The sequence below is a fragment of the Hemitrygon akajei genome, chromosome 29 (genome assembly GCF_048418815.1).
Source record: "Hemitrygon akajei chromosome 29, sHemAka1.3, whole genome shotgun sequence".
Taxonomy (NCBI): Eukaryota; Metazoa; Chordata; class Chondrichthyes; order Myliobatiformes; family Dasyatidae; genus Hemitrygon; species Hemitrygon akajei.
Genome location: NC_133152.1, coordinates 45,138,083 through 45,151,489, shown reverse-complemented (window position 1 = coordinate 45,151,489; position 13,407 = coordinate 45,138,083).

Here is a 13,407-nt window from a genome sequence, read left to right as displayed (position 1 = left end):
TTAACGATTGCGATGATACACCCAATCCCTACAGATACATAAATCAGGTTTATTATCTCTCACATATGTTGTGAGATTTGTTGTTTCGTGGCAGCAGTACAGTGGATTTTTTTTTATAAAACCATAGGCTAAATAAGAAATGTAAAAAATAAATAGTGCAAAAAGAGAGCAGCAAATGAGATATAGTTCATGGGTTCATGGTTCATTCAGCAATCTGATGGCGGAGGTGAAGAAGCGGTTCTTAAAATGTTGCCAGATTATTGATTTATTTATTGGGACACAGCACGAACTAGGTCCTTGAACCACCCAGCAACCCCAGATTTAATCTTAGGCTAATCATGGGACAATTTACAACGACCAATTAACTTACTAACTGGTACAAATTTGGACTGTGAGAGGGAACCGGAGCACTCGGAGGAAACCCACGCATTCACGGGGAGAATGTACAAACTCCTTACATGCAGCGGCGGGAATTGAACCCTGGGTCACTGGCACTGTGAAGCACTGTGCTAACCACAACGCTAACCTGCCGCCCCAATGTTCCTAATGAAGGACCTTGGCACGAAGCACTGGCTGTTTAATCCTGTCAGTGCTGCCTGGCCTGCTGAGTTCCTCCAGCATTTTGAGTGCTGTGTTCCTGAAACATTCAATGTGGGTCTTCAGGCTCCTGTACCTCCTTCCTGATGGTAGCAATAAGAAAAGGGCATATGCTGGGTGATGAGGGTCCTTAATGATGGACGCTGCCTTTTTGAGGCACCATTCCTTGAAGATGTCCAGGATACTACGGAGGCTCTTGCCCTTGATGGAGTTGACTGAGTTTACAACTTACTGCAGCTTATTTCGATCCTGTGCAGTGCCCTCCCTCCCCTCCATACCAGACAGTGATGCAGCCAATTAGAATGTTCTCCACAGTGCATCTGTAGAAATTTGCGAGGGCATGTCATGCATGGTCCAGCACTTCGCTTATAGCCTTCTTTATCTTGGCAATTTCAAGTATTTGGGGGCGACACGGTAGTGTGGTGGTTAGTGTAATGCTATTACAATGTCACCAGGTTCAACTCTGCCACTCTCTGTGAGGAGTTTGAACGTTCTCCCTGTGACCACATGGGTTTCCTCCATGAGCTCCAAGATTCCCCCCACAGTCCAAAGACGTACAGGTTCAAATTTCAAAGTTGAAAGTAAATTTATTATTGAAGTACATATGCCACCATATACAACCCTGAGATTCATTTGCTTGTGGGTCTTCACAGCAAATAGAAAGAAACACAACAGAATCCATGAAAAATGACACACAAGATGGACAAACAACCAACGTGCATGAGATAACAAAATATGCAAATATGTAAGGAAAAAGAAGCAAATAATCATAATAAATATATAAACAATAAATATCAAGAACTTGAGATAAAGAGTGCTTGAAAATGAGACCATTGGTTGTGGGAACGTTTCAATGATGGAGCAAATGAAGTTGAATGAAGTTATCCTCACTGGCTTAAGAGCCTGATGGTTGAGGGGTAATAATTGTTCCAGAGCCTGGTGATGTGGGTCAGTAGGTTAATTGGGTCACATGGATGCAATTGAGTGGCATGGGCTCATTGGATTGGAAGGGCCTGTTACTGTGATGTATCTCTAAATAAATAAAATCAATGCTCATCCAGATCAGTTTTAAATTGTGTGAGAGAATCTTCTTGTCCAGCTTCCCAAAGCAGTATGCTCCAAAGTCCCCCTGGGTGAAAAAATCTTCATCACACCCCCCAAAGCTTCTTAATTTCTGGTTTATAGTTTACAGCCCCAAATTACTTCAAGGAGCTAAGAATTTCTGTGGTGGATAAATCCACTTAAGTTTTAAACTTGGTACTTGTGGTGAAGGAAATTCATATTTCGTGACCACTTTCTACACAAAATCTATGTCAGGCCCCATCAAGTCAAGGCAAAACTGCCCAACACATCACCGGCACCACTCTGCCCGCAAAAGGGCCAGTAACATCACGAAGGATCCCTCCCACCCTGCCCATGGACTGTTTGTCCCACTCCCATCAGGGAGGAGGCTATGTAACATCCACACCAGGACCACCAGACTCAAAAACAGTTACTTTCCCCAAGCAGTAAGGCTGATCAACACCTCCACCCATTAACCCACCCCACCACTACTTTAGTCAGTCACCTTATATAGACACCCCTGTGCCCAGCGTCACTTTATGGACATAGGATGTTGGGCGCTGTGAAGGAGGAATGTCATGGGTGGGGTGTGGAAGAGGTGGCAGAGAAGATGTGCCAGGGGCAGGGGGTGGCTTGGGTGCAGATACACCCAACCCTGAAACACCAGGCAAGGTCATTTGATGCCAAACAATTGGTTTATTGATCATTACAGTACTGTAGTAATTTTATGTATTGCACTGGGGGAAGGGAGAGGGGAGGGATCAGGGAGCATCAGAGAAACATTCTCACTATTCCCAACTTTCTTTGCTCCCGCCAGATTTACAAACTTGCTCTCTGCTTCATATTAATAAATACAGTACTGTGCGAAAGTGTTAGGCACCCTACATACACTACATATGTGCCTAAGACTTTTGCACAGATCTGTATGCCCCCTCGTTCTAGTCTCACTTGCCAATGGGAACAACTTTCCTGCCTCGATCTTATCCATTCCATTCATAATGATCAAATCTATTCATCGTTCATTCATAATGATCAAATCTAATCAAGGATCAAATTTATTCATCGGATGCATTTACAAGTACAGTGGATGCCAATTAATTGGGCTGTTGGTTAATCAGGACAGCCGCTTATTTGAAACAACTTTTACAGAACAAAAACTAATCAAGATAAAAGCTGAAATTCCCTTAATTTATTTAGGACACTGTGCCGCCTAATTGGGACAGGAGACAGCTGCCAAACAGTTTCTAATTACTGTCAGTTACGTGCGCTTGTGTGGCCATTAGAACTATGCCGTGCTAGAGTAATCAGTTTTTAAATAGCTTCAGTGGTGTGTGTTTGTGTTCAAAAAGCAGTGACTTTTGTTACTGATAGTTGGCAAGAAATAAGCAGTAAGACAATTCAGAACTGTTTTTCTCATTGAGGTTTCAAATATTCAGACTTAGAAATGGCAGAAACAGCCAAGAAGTGAAAATGAAACAGTTTCACTACTTCAACCCGTCGGGAACTATAAAGACCTCGAAGGTATCAACAACCATCTTAGAAGTTACCTTTGGTCCGCACTGAGCATTCAGCTTTCAGACATTAGCACCACATGTGTCTTTTGTTTCATGGAATCCTGGTTAACCCCTTCCATACCAGATATTCCAATTCAGATCGACGGGTTTACTATACACCATCAGGATAGATCTATAGAGTCTCTCAAAAGCAGAAGTGGAGGCGTATGCCTCATGATCAACTCTTCTTGGTTCACAAATACATCAGTACTGTCCCAATTTTGCTTACCAGACCTGGAATATCTCACAGTAAAGTGCCGTCATTTTTACCTACCACAGGGGTTCTCTGGGGTCATTTTGGTAGCAGTTTACATTCCACCTCAAGCCAATGTCGAGCAGGCTTTAGATGATCTGAGCAATGGGATCACCATGCAGAAAACAGCGCACCCTAACACCTTCACTATTGTTTTAGGAGATTTCAACCAGCTCAATCTGGAAAAAATCACTAAGCAACGACCATCGACAGATCACTTGCAATACCAGCAGAAACAATACACTGGACCATTGCTACACCAACATCAAGAATACCTACTGTGCTATTTCACGCCCTCACTTTAGAAAGTCTGGTCACCTGGCTGTACTTCTACTCCCTGAGTATAGGCAGAGACTGAAGACTACAGCACCAGCAGTGAGGACCAAGAAGGTATGGACAAGGGAAGCACAGGAGCGCCTACAGGACTGCTTTCAATCAGTGGACTTGACTGTATCCAGGAACTCATCTTCGAATCTGGATGACAATGCTGCAGTTGTTACCGACTTCATTAAAACCTGTGTAGATGAGTGTGTGCCCACAAAGACTTACTGTACATTCCCAAACCAAAAGCTGTGGATGAACCAGGAGGTACATCGTCTGCTGAAGGCTAGATCTGGCGTTCAAGTCTGGCGACCCAGGCATGTACCAGAAAAACAGGTATAATTTGTGGAGGGCTATTTCAAGGGCAAAGAGACAATTTCGAATGAGGTTGGAGGTGACAGTGGATGCACGGCAACTCTGGCAGGGTTTGCAAGACATTACTTCTTACAAAGCAAAACCCAATAGCATGAATGGCAGCAATGCTTCACTACCAGGTGAACCCAACACCTTCTATGCCCAGTTTGAAAGGGAGAACACAACTACAGCTGTGAAGATCCCTGCTGCACCTCATGACCCTCCATCTCCGATGCCACTGTTACGCTGTCTTTAAAGAGAGTGAACCCTCGCAGAAGGTCCCGTTGGAGTACCTGGTAAGGCTCTGAAAACATGTGCCAACCAACTAGCGGGAGTATTCAAGGGCATTTTCAACCTCTCACTGCTACGGACGAAAGTTCCCACTTGCTTCAAAAAGGCAACAATTATACCAATGCCTAAGAAGCATAATGTGGGCTGCCTTAATGACATCGCTCGGTAGCACTCACATCGACAGTGATGAAATGCTTTGAGAGGTTGGTCATGACGAGACTGAACTCCTACCTCAGCAAGGACCTGGACCCACTGCAATTTGCCTATCGCCACAATAGGTCAACGGCAGACGCAATCTCAACTGCAGTCACTTTAGACCACCTAGACAACACAGACACCCATGTCAGGATGCTATTCATCAACTACAGCTCAGCATTTAATACCATCATTCTCACAATCCTGATAGAGAAGTTGTAGAACCTGGGCCTCTGTACCTCCCTCTTCAATTGGATCCTCGACTTCCTAACCGGAAGACCACAATCTGTGCGGATTGGTGATAACATATCCTCCTTGCTGACAATCAACACTGGCGCATCTCATGGGTGTGTGCTTAGCCCACTGCTCTACTCTCTATACCCATGACTGTGTGGCTAGGCATAGCTCAAATACCATCTATAAATTTGCTGATGATACAACCATTGTTGGTAGAATCTCAGGTGGTGATGAGAGGGCATACAGGAGTGAGATATGCCAACTAGTGGAATGGTGCCGCAGCAACAACCTGGCGCTCAACGTCAGTAAGACAATAGAGCTGATTGTGAGCTTCAGGAAGGGTAAGATGAAGGAACACATACCAATCCTCGGAGAGAAATCAGAAGTGGAGAGAGTGAGCAGCTTCAAGTTTCTGGGTGTCAAGATTGCTGCGGATCTAACCTGGTCCCAACATATTGATGTAGTTATAAAGAAGGCAAGACAACAGCTATGCTTTATTTGGAGTTTGAAAATTTTTGGCATGTTAACAAATACACTCAAAAACTTCTATAGTTGTACTGTGGAGAGCATTCTGACAGGCTACATCACTGTCTGGTATGGGGGGGGGCTACTGCACAGGACCGAAAGAAGCTGCAGAAGGTTGTAAATCTAGTCAGCTCCATCTTGGGCACTAGCCTACAAAGTACCCAGGACATCTTTAGGGAGCATTGTCTCAGAAAGGTAGCGTCCATTATGATCTACCTCCAGCACCCAGGACATGCCCTTTTCTCTATGTTACCATCAGGTAGGAGGTACAAAAACCTGAAGGCACACATTCAGCAATTCAGGAACAGCTTCTTCCCCTCTGCCATCCGATTCCTAAATGGACATTGACTCTTCAGACACTATCTCACTTTTTAAAATATACAGTATTTCTGTTTTTGCACTTTTTAAATCTATTCAATATACGTAATTTGATTTACTTGTTAATTTATTATTGTTTTTTCTCTCTCAGCTAGATTATGTACTGCATTGAACTGCTGCTGCTAAGTTAACAAATTTCACGTCACCTGCTGGTGATAATAAACCTCCTTCTGATTCTGATTCTGACCTGTGGCTCCAAGGAGCCGTTTGCATGTGACAGCGGCCACACCCTGGCATGCCACTTCGACAGGCAGGCTAAACCAGGTGAGGGTTGCCAGTGGGTCTCATACCCCAGAGGAAATAGGAACAAGCCTGCCCTAGGATGGAAGGTCAGCTCCAGCAGGCTGAGTGGAGGAGATCCACAGTGTAATCCAGTGGCAAGGAAGGTGATTCTGCAACACTACGTGGAGGGCAAAAGGCATGACAAGGCACAGAAAAAGTCATGGTCATCCACTGTAACCAAGGAAGATTCCAGTTGTGATGCTCGTTCACACCACTGGACCTAGACTTCTGAGGTCAAGAGAGTGGAATTTCCCCAAAGCAATAACTTTCCCACTTTAAAAACTCTCCTGCACTGGTTTCCTATCCTTGTCGGATACCACACACTACCACCAGTAGTATTGGTAGTACTCTAATTTGTTCTGCATTTTATTTAAATACTGATGCACCATCAATAACTCTCCGAGACGTGAGGCGAGATATTGGCTTTTATTGACTGGAAGAAAGAACAAGCAGTAATTGACCACCATACTACATCCTGGAGACTGAGGGCAGGGCTCAGGCCTCAATCGCATTTATACCGAGGTCTGTGGGAGGAGCCACAGGAGCAGTCAGCAGGGGGGCGTGTCCAGATAGGTATATGTAGTTCACCACAAATACATAACTTGATACTCAATTGAATAGTAGTTTGCCTTTTTAACACCTTTTTAACTATTTCCATGAAACTTTGGAGGTCAATAATTATAAAGAATAAAGAATTGTATAACTTTATAGAACTGTATATGTTTCTGTAAGATCCTCTCTCATTTTTCTGAATTCCATCCAGTGTAATCCCAAGCGAATCAATTTCTCTTCATAGGCGAACCCCTCATCTCTGGAATCAACCTGATGAACCCTCTCTGCGTGGCCTCCAAAGCTAGTGTATCTTCCCTCAATTACGGAGATCAGAATGCTCTCAGTGCCTCTGTGGAAATGTCCACAAAGGAAGGATAGTTTTATGTGTGCGTATGTATCACAGTCTGCGCTGGCAAAGACAGATTCCCAATGCAGTTGGAAACAAGAGTTTATACATAGGAATTCCAACGGACATCGGAGAACAGGGACCCCATGATAAATGCAAATCTGGAGTCCACTTTAAGTAGTTGTAATACGTGGAAAACCCATGCCAGTCAAAATAAACTTGACAAGATTAAACAGAAAGCATAAGAGCAAAATGGCTCTAGTTACGATATCAATTAACAAATACAGTTGCAGTAGAAACTTAAGAGCCCAACGCTCTGCGGCTCACCACATAGACCCACAAGGCTCATGATAGTATGTGTGTATGTGTGTGTGTCCATATATGTGTGTGTGAGTGTGTGTGTGTGTGTGTGTGTGAGTGTGTGTGTGTGTGTGTGTGTGAGTGTGTGTGTGTGAGTGTGTGTGTGTGTGTGTGTGTGTGTATGTGTGTGTGAGTGTGTGTGTGTGTGTGTGTGTGTGTGTGTGTGTGTGTGTATGTGTGTGTGACTGTATCTCTGTGTGTGTCTCTGTGTCAGTGTGTGAGGTGTGTATGTATGTGTGAGCATCTGCATGTGTATTTGTGTCTCTGGGTGTGTGTGTGTGTGTGTGTGTGTGTGTGTGTGTGTTTGCGAGTGTGTGAGAGAGTGTGTGTGTGTTGGGAGTAAAGTACAGAAGTGGAGGTTCAGAAGCTGTTAATCAGATTGAGCTTATGCTGCAGCACCTCTCTCAGTATTTAAGGAGTGTCGAGGCTCCTTTGACCCACAGGAGACTCATTAATTTGTCTGTGGTTAAGGTCGCATTATCTGTAATGAATGTGTGGAGAGCAGAAATGAAGTCAATTCTATCTGTATTAGGAGCGCTGTAAAGAAAATCCAGTTACACACATTGTGTCCACATTGCCGGTGATTATGTTCAGTCTGACTGCAACAATGGCAAAATTAGTTTAAGATGAAAAGAGTTCAGGATCTCGCAGAGCAAAAGTTGTCCCGATTGGAAATGATCTCCCTCTGTCCTCGGATTCCATGTGAAATCTCCGGGGAGAGGCTGTATTGTGTTAAGTAGAAATGCTTTGGAAGCCTTCGTTTGATTGTCAATTTCCTTTCAAGTTCCATGATTGTAGAGGATTCCCCGAAGATTTGGCGTATAATTGATCAGCTTGAAGTATTGACGTGTTTCAATGGATGAGAGTTGGTCAGGTTCCCTATTCCAAAGAGGTTTCTTGCTGGAATTATACAGAGCCCAGGGTTCAGGCCGCCCTCATCTCCCTAGGCATGATCCCACGGGAGCAGCCTTGTTCAGTGGTGGTGGCTTTGCTGTTTAAGTTGGGCACAGCAGGACGTGAAACATCATCCAAATCGAAATCGTAGTATGAGGGATCACTTGAGTCTAGTATAATGTTCTCCTGGTGGGATTCAATCAGAATCAGGTTTATTACTTTTATTTTATTTAGAGATACAGCGCAGAATAGGGCCTTCCAGCCCTTTGAACCACGCCCTAGGCAACCTCAATTTAACCTAGACTAATCACGGACAATTTACAATAATCAAATAACCTACCAACCGGTATGTCTTTGGATGGTAGGAGTGAACTGGAGCACCTGGAGGAAACCTACACTTTCCACAGGGTGGTCTTACAAACTCCTTACAGACGGCACCAGAACTGAACTCCAAACTCCAATGCCCCAAGCTACAATAGTGTTGAGCTAACCACCACGTTGCAATGGCCATGAAATTTGTTGTCATGTGGCAGCAGTACAATGAAAGACATAAAAAATCACTAAAAGTTACAATAAGTAAATAAATAGATAAGGAGATAGGTATATATACAGACAGACATATTGCAAAAGAGGAATAGTGAGGTAGTGTTCATGAGTTCATGGACTGTTCAGTAATCTTATTGGTGAGGTGAAGAAGCTGTTTATAAAATGTTGAGTGTGGATCTTCAGGTTTGTGTGCCTCCTCCCTGATGAGAGTAATGAGAAGTGGCATGTCCCGGGTTGTAAGGGTCCTTAATGACACCGTTTTGAGGCACTACCTTTTGAAAATGTCCTCTAAGGTAGGGAGGGTTGTGTCTGTGATGGAGCTGGCTGAGTCTACAGCCCTCTGCAGCCTCTTTTGATCTTGTGCATTGGAGCCTCCATACCAGACGGTGATATAACCAGTTCAAAAGCTCTCTACAGTACAGCTATAGAAATTTGCAAGTGTCTTTCTTAACATACTTAATCTCCTAAAACTCCTAATGAAATATGATGTACAAAAATGCTGGATGAACTCAGCAGGTCGGGCAGCATCCGTTGAAAGGAGCAGTCAACGTTTCGGGTCGAGACCCTTCGTCAGTCCTGATTTGACCACAGCATCTGCAGTGTACTTTGTGTTTGCTAATGAAATATAACTGCTGTCATGGCTTCTTTGAGATCACATCAGTCTTTTGAGCCCAGGATAGATCCTTTGTGATGTTGACACCCAGGAACTTGAAGCTCTCACCCTTTCCACAGCTGACCCTCGATGATGACTGATGTGTATTCTCCTAATTTCCCCTTTCTGAAGACCTATGATCAGCTCCTTGATCTTACTGATGTTGAGTGCAAGGTTGTTGCTGCGACTCCACTCAACCAGCTGAACCATCTCACTCCTGTGCGCCTCCTCATCACCATCTGAAATGTTGCCAACAATGGTTGTCTCATTGGCAAGTTTATGGATGGTGTTTGGGCGCTGCCCAGCTACACAGTCATAGAACATAGAATAGTACAGCACATTACAGGCCCTTCGGCCCACAATGTTGTGCTGACCCTCAAACCCTGCCTCCCAAATAACCCCCCACCTTAAATTCCTCTATATACCTGTCTAGTAGTCTCTTAAATTTCACTAGTGCATCTGCCTCCACCACTGACTCAGGCAATGCATTCCACGCACCAACCACTCTCTGAGTGAAAAACCTTCCTCTTATATCCCCCTTGAACTTCCCTCCCCTTACCTTAAAGCCATGTCCTCTTGTACTGAGCAGTGGTGCCCTGGGGAAGAGGTGCTGGCTATCCACTCTGTCTATTCCTCTTAAGATCTTGTACACCTCTATCATGTCTCCTCTCATCCTCCTTCTCTCCAAAGAGTAAAGCCCTAGCTCCCTTAATCTCTGATCATAATCCATACACTCTAAACCAGGCAGCATCCTGGTAAATCTCCTCTGTGCCCTTTCCAATGCTTCCACATCCTTCCTATACTGAGGCGACCAGAACTGGACACAGTACTCCAAGTGTGGCCTAACTAGAGTTTTATAGAGCTGCATCATTACATCGTGTCTCAAACTCTATCCCTCAACTTATGAAAGCTAACACACCATAAGCTTTCTTAACTACCCTATCTACCTGTGAGGCAACTTTCTGGGATCTGTGGACATGTATCCCCAGATCCCTCTGCTCCTCCATACTACCAAGTATCCTGCCATTTACTTTGTACTCTGTCTTGGAGTTTGTCCTTCCAAAGTGTACCACCTCACACTTCTCTGGGTTGAACTCCACCTGCCACTTCTCAGCCCACTTCTGCATCCTATCAATGTCTCTCTGCAATCTTCAACAATCCTCTACACTATCTACAACACCACCAACCTTTGTGTCATCTGCAAACTTGCCAACCCACCCTTCTACCCCCACATCCAGGTCGTTAATAAAAATCACAAAAAGTAGAGGTCCCAGAACAGATCCTTGTGGGACACCACTAGTCACAACCCTCCAATCTGAATGTACTCCCTCCACCACGACCCTCTGCCTTCTGCAGGCAAGCCAATTCTGAATCCATCTGGCCAAACTTCCCTGGATCCCATTCCTTCTGACTTTCTGAATAAGCCCACCATGTGGAACATTGTCAAATGCCTTACTAAAATCCATGTAGATCACATCCACTGCACTACCCTCATCTATATGCCTGGTCACCTCCTCAAAGAACTCTATCAGGCTTGTAAGGCACGATTTGCTCTTCACAAAGCCATGCTGACTGTCCCTGATCAGACCATGATTCTCTAAATGCTCATAGATCCTATCTCTAAGAATCTTTTCCATCAGCTTTCCCACCACAGACGTAAGGCTCACTGGTCTGTAATTACCTGAACTATCCCTACTACCTTTTTTGAACAAGGGGACAGCATTCGCCTCCCTCCAATCCTCTGGTACCGTTCCCATGGACAACGAGGACATAAAGATCCTAGCCAGAGGTTCAGCAATCTCTTCCCTTGCCTCATGGAGCAGCCTGGGGAATATTCCGTCAGGCCCCAGGGACTTATCCGTCCTAATGTATTTTAACAACTCCAACACCTCCTCTCCCTTAATATCAACATGCTCCAGAACATCAACCTTACTCATATTGTCCTCACCGTCATCAAGTTCCCTCTCAGTGGTGAATACCGAAGAGAAGTACTCATTGAGGACCTCGCTCACTTCCACAGCCTCCAGGCACATCTTCCCACTTTTATCTCTAATCGGTCTTACCTTCACTCCTGTCATCCTTTTGTTCTTCACATAATTGAAGAATGCCTTGGGGTTTTCCTTTACCCTACTCGCCAAGGCCTTCTCATGCCCCCTTCTTGCTCTTCTCAGCCCCTTCTTAAGTTCCTTTCTTGCTACCCTATATTCCTCAATAGACCCATCTGATCCTTGCTTCCTAAACCTCATGTATGCTGCCTTCTTCCACCTGACTAGATTTTCCACTTCACTTGTCACCCATGGTTCCTTCACCCTACCATTCTTTATCTTCCTCACCGGGACAAATTTATCCCTAACATCCTGCAAGAGATCCTTAAACATCGACCACATGTCCATAGTACATTTCCCTGAAAAAACATCATCCCAGTTCACACCCCCAAGTTCTAGCCTTATAGCCTCATAATTTGCCCTTCCCCAATTAAAAATTTTCCTGTCCTCTCTGATTCTGTCTTTTTCCATGATAATGCTAAAGGTCAGGGAGCGGTGGTCACTGTCCCCCAGATGCTCACCCACTGACAGATCTGTGACCTGACCTGGTTCATCACCCAATACTAGATCTAGTATGGCATTCCCCCTAGTCGGCCTGTCAACATACTGTGACAGGAATCCATCCTGGACACACTTAACAAACTCTGCCCCATCTAAACCCTTGGAACTAATCAAGTGCCAATCAATATTAGGGAAGTTAAAGTCACCCATGATAACAACCCTGTTATTTTTGCACCTTTCCAAAATCTCCCTCCCGATCTGCTCCTCGGTATCTCTGCTGCTACTAGGGGGCCTATAGAATACCCCCAGTAGAGTAACTGCTCCCTTCCTGTTCCTGTCTTCCACCCATAACTGACTCAAAAGAGGATCCTGCTACATTACCCACCCTTTCTGCAGCTGTAAAAGTATCCCTGACCAGTAATGCCACCCCTCCTCCCCTTCCCCCCCCCCCCCCCATCCCTTTTAAAGCACTGAAATCCAGGAATATTGAGAATCCATGAATGTAGGGAGAGTAGAGCACTGGGTTAAGCACACATCCCTGAGCATCTGTAGCATCACGTCACTACAGGAAGGATGTGGAAGCCATATAAAGGGTGCAGAGGAGATTTACAAGGATGTTGTCTGGATTGGGGAGCATGCCTTATGAGAATAGGTTGAGCTCGGCCTTTTCTCCTTGGAGCGACAGAGGATGAGAGGTGACTTGATAGAGGTGTATAAGATGATGAGAGGCATTGATCGTGTGGACAGTCAGGGGCTTTTTCCCAGGGCTGAAATGGTTGCCACAAGAGGACACAGGTTTAAGGTGCTGGGGAGTAGGTACAGAGGAGATGTCAGGGGTAAGTTTTTTACGCAGAGAGTGGTGAGTGCGTGGAATGGGCTGCCAGCAACGGTGGTGGAGGCGGATATGACAGGGTCTTTTAAGAGACTTTTGGATAGGTACATGGAGCTTAGTAAAATAGAGGGCTATAGGTAAGCCTAGTAATTTCTAAGGTAGGGACGTGTTCGGCACAACTTTGTGGGCCGAAGAGCCTGTATTGTGCTGTAGGTTTTCTATGTTTCTATGTCTATTAGCAGATTTGCGAACCAACTCAGAAGACTGTAACATGGGAACAGCGAGTTGCTGATCTCCACTCTCATTGTTGCAGAAGCAACCTCTCTCGGGGGAGAGAGCCTGTCTGAGATACCGAAGTGCTGCGTTATGGACTGCAGTTTTGATGGATTCTGCGTCAGGCTCTCTTTGGGCGGCTTTTGTTTGCATAGAGGGTGGGAGGGGCCTTGGTGCTTCTGCTGGCGCAAGTGTGGGGAAGCAGAGGGCTGATGATTCTGTTGCTGCTGCGTGTGTAGGGAGGGTGGGGGCAGGGCTTCAGGCCCTTGATGTTTCTACCATTCATTTGTTTTGTGGATATCTGTGAAGAGTAAGAATTTCAGGTTGTATACTGTATACATACTCTGATATTAAAATG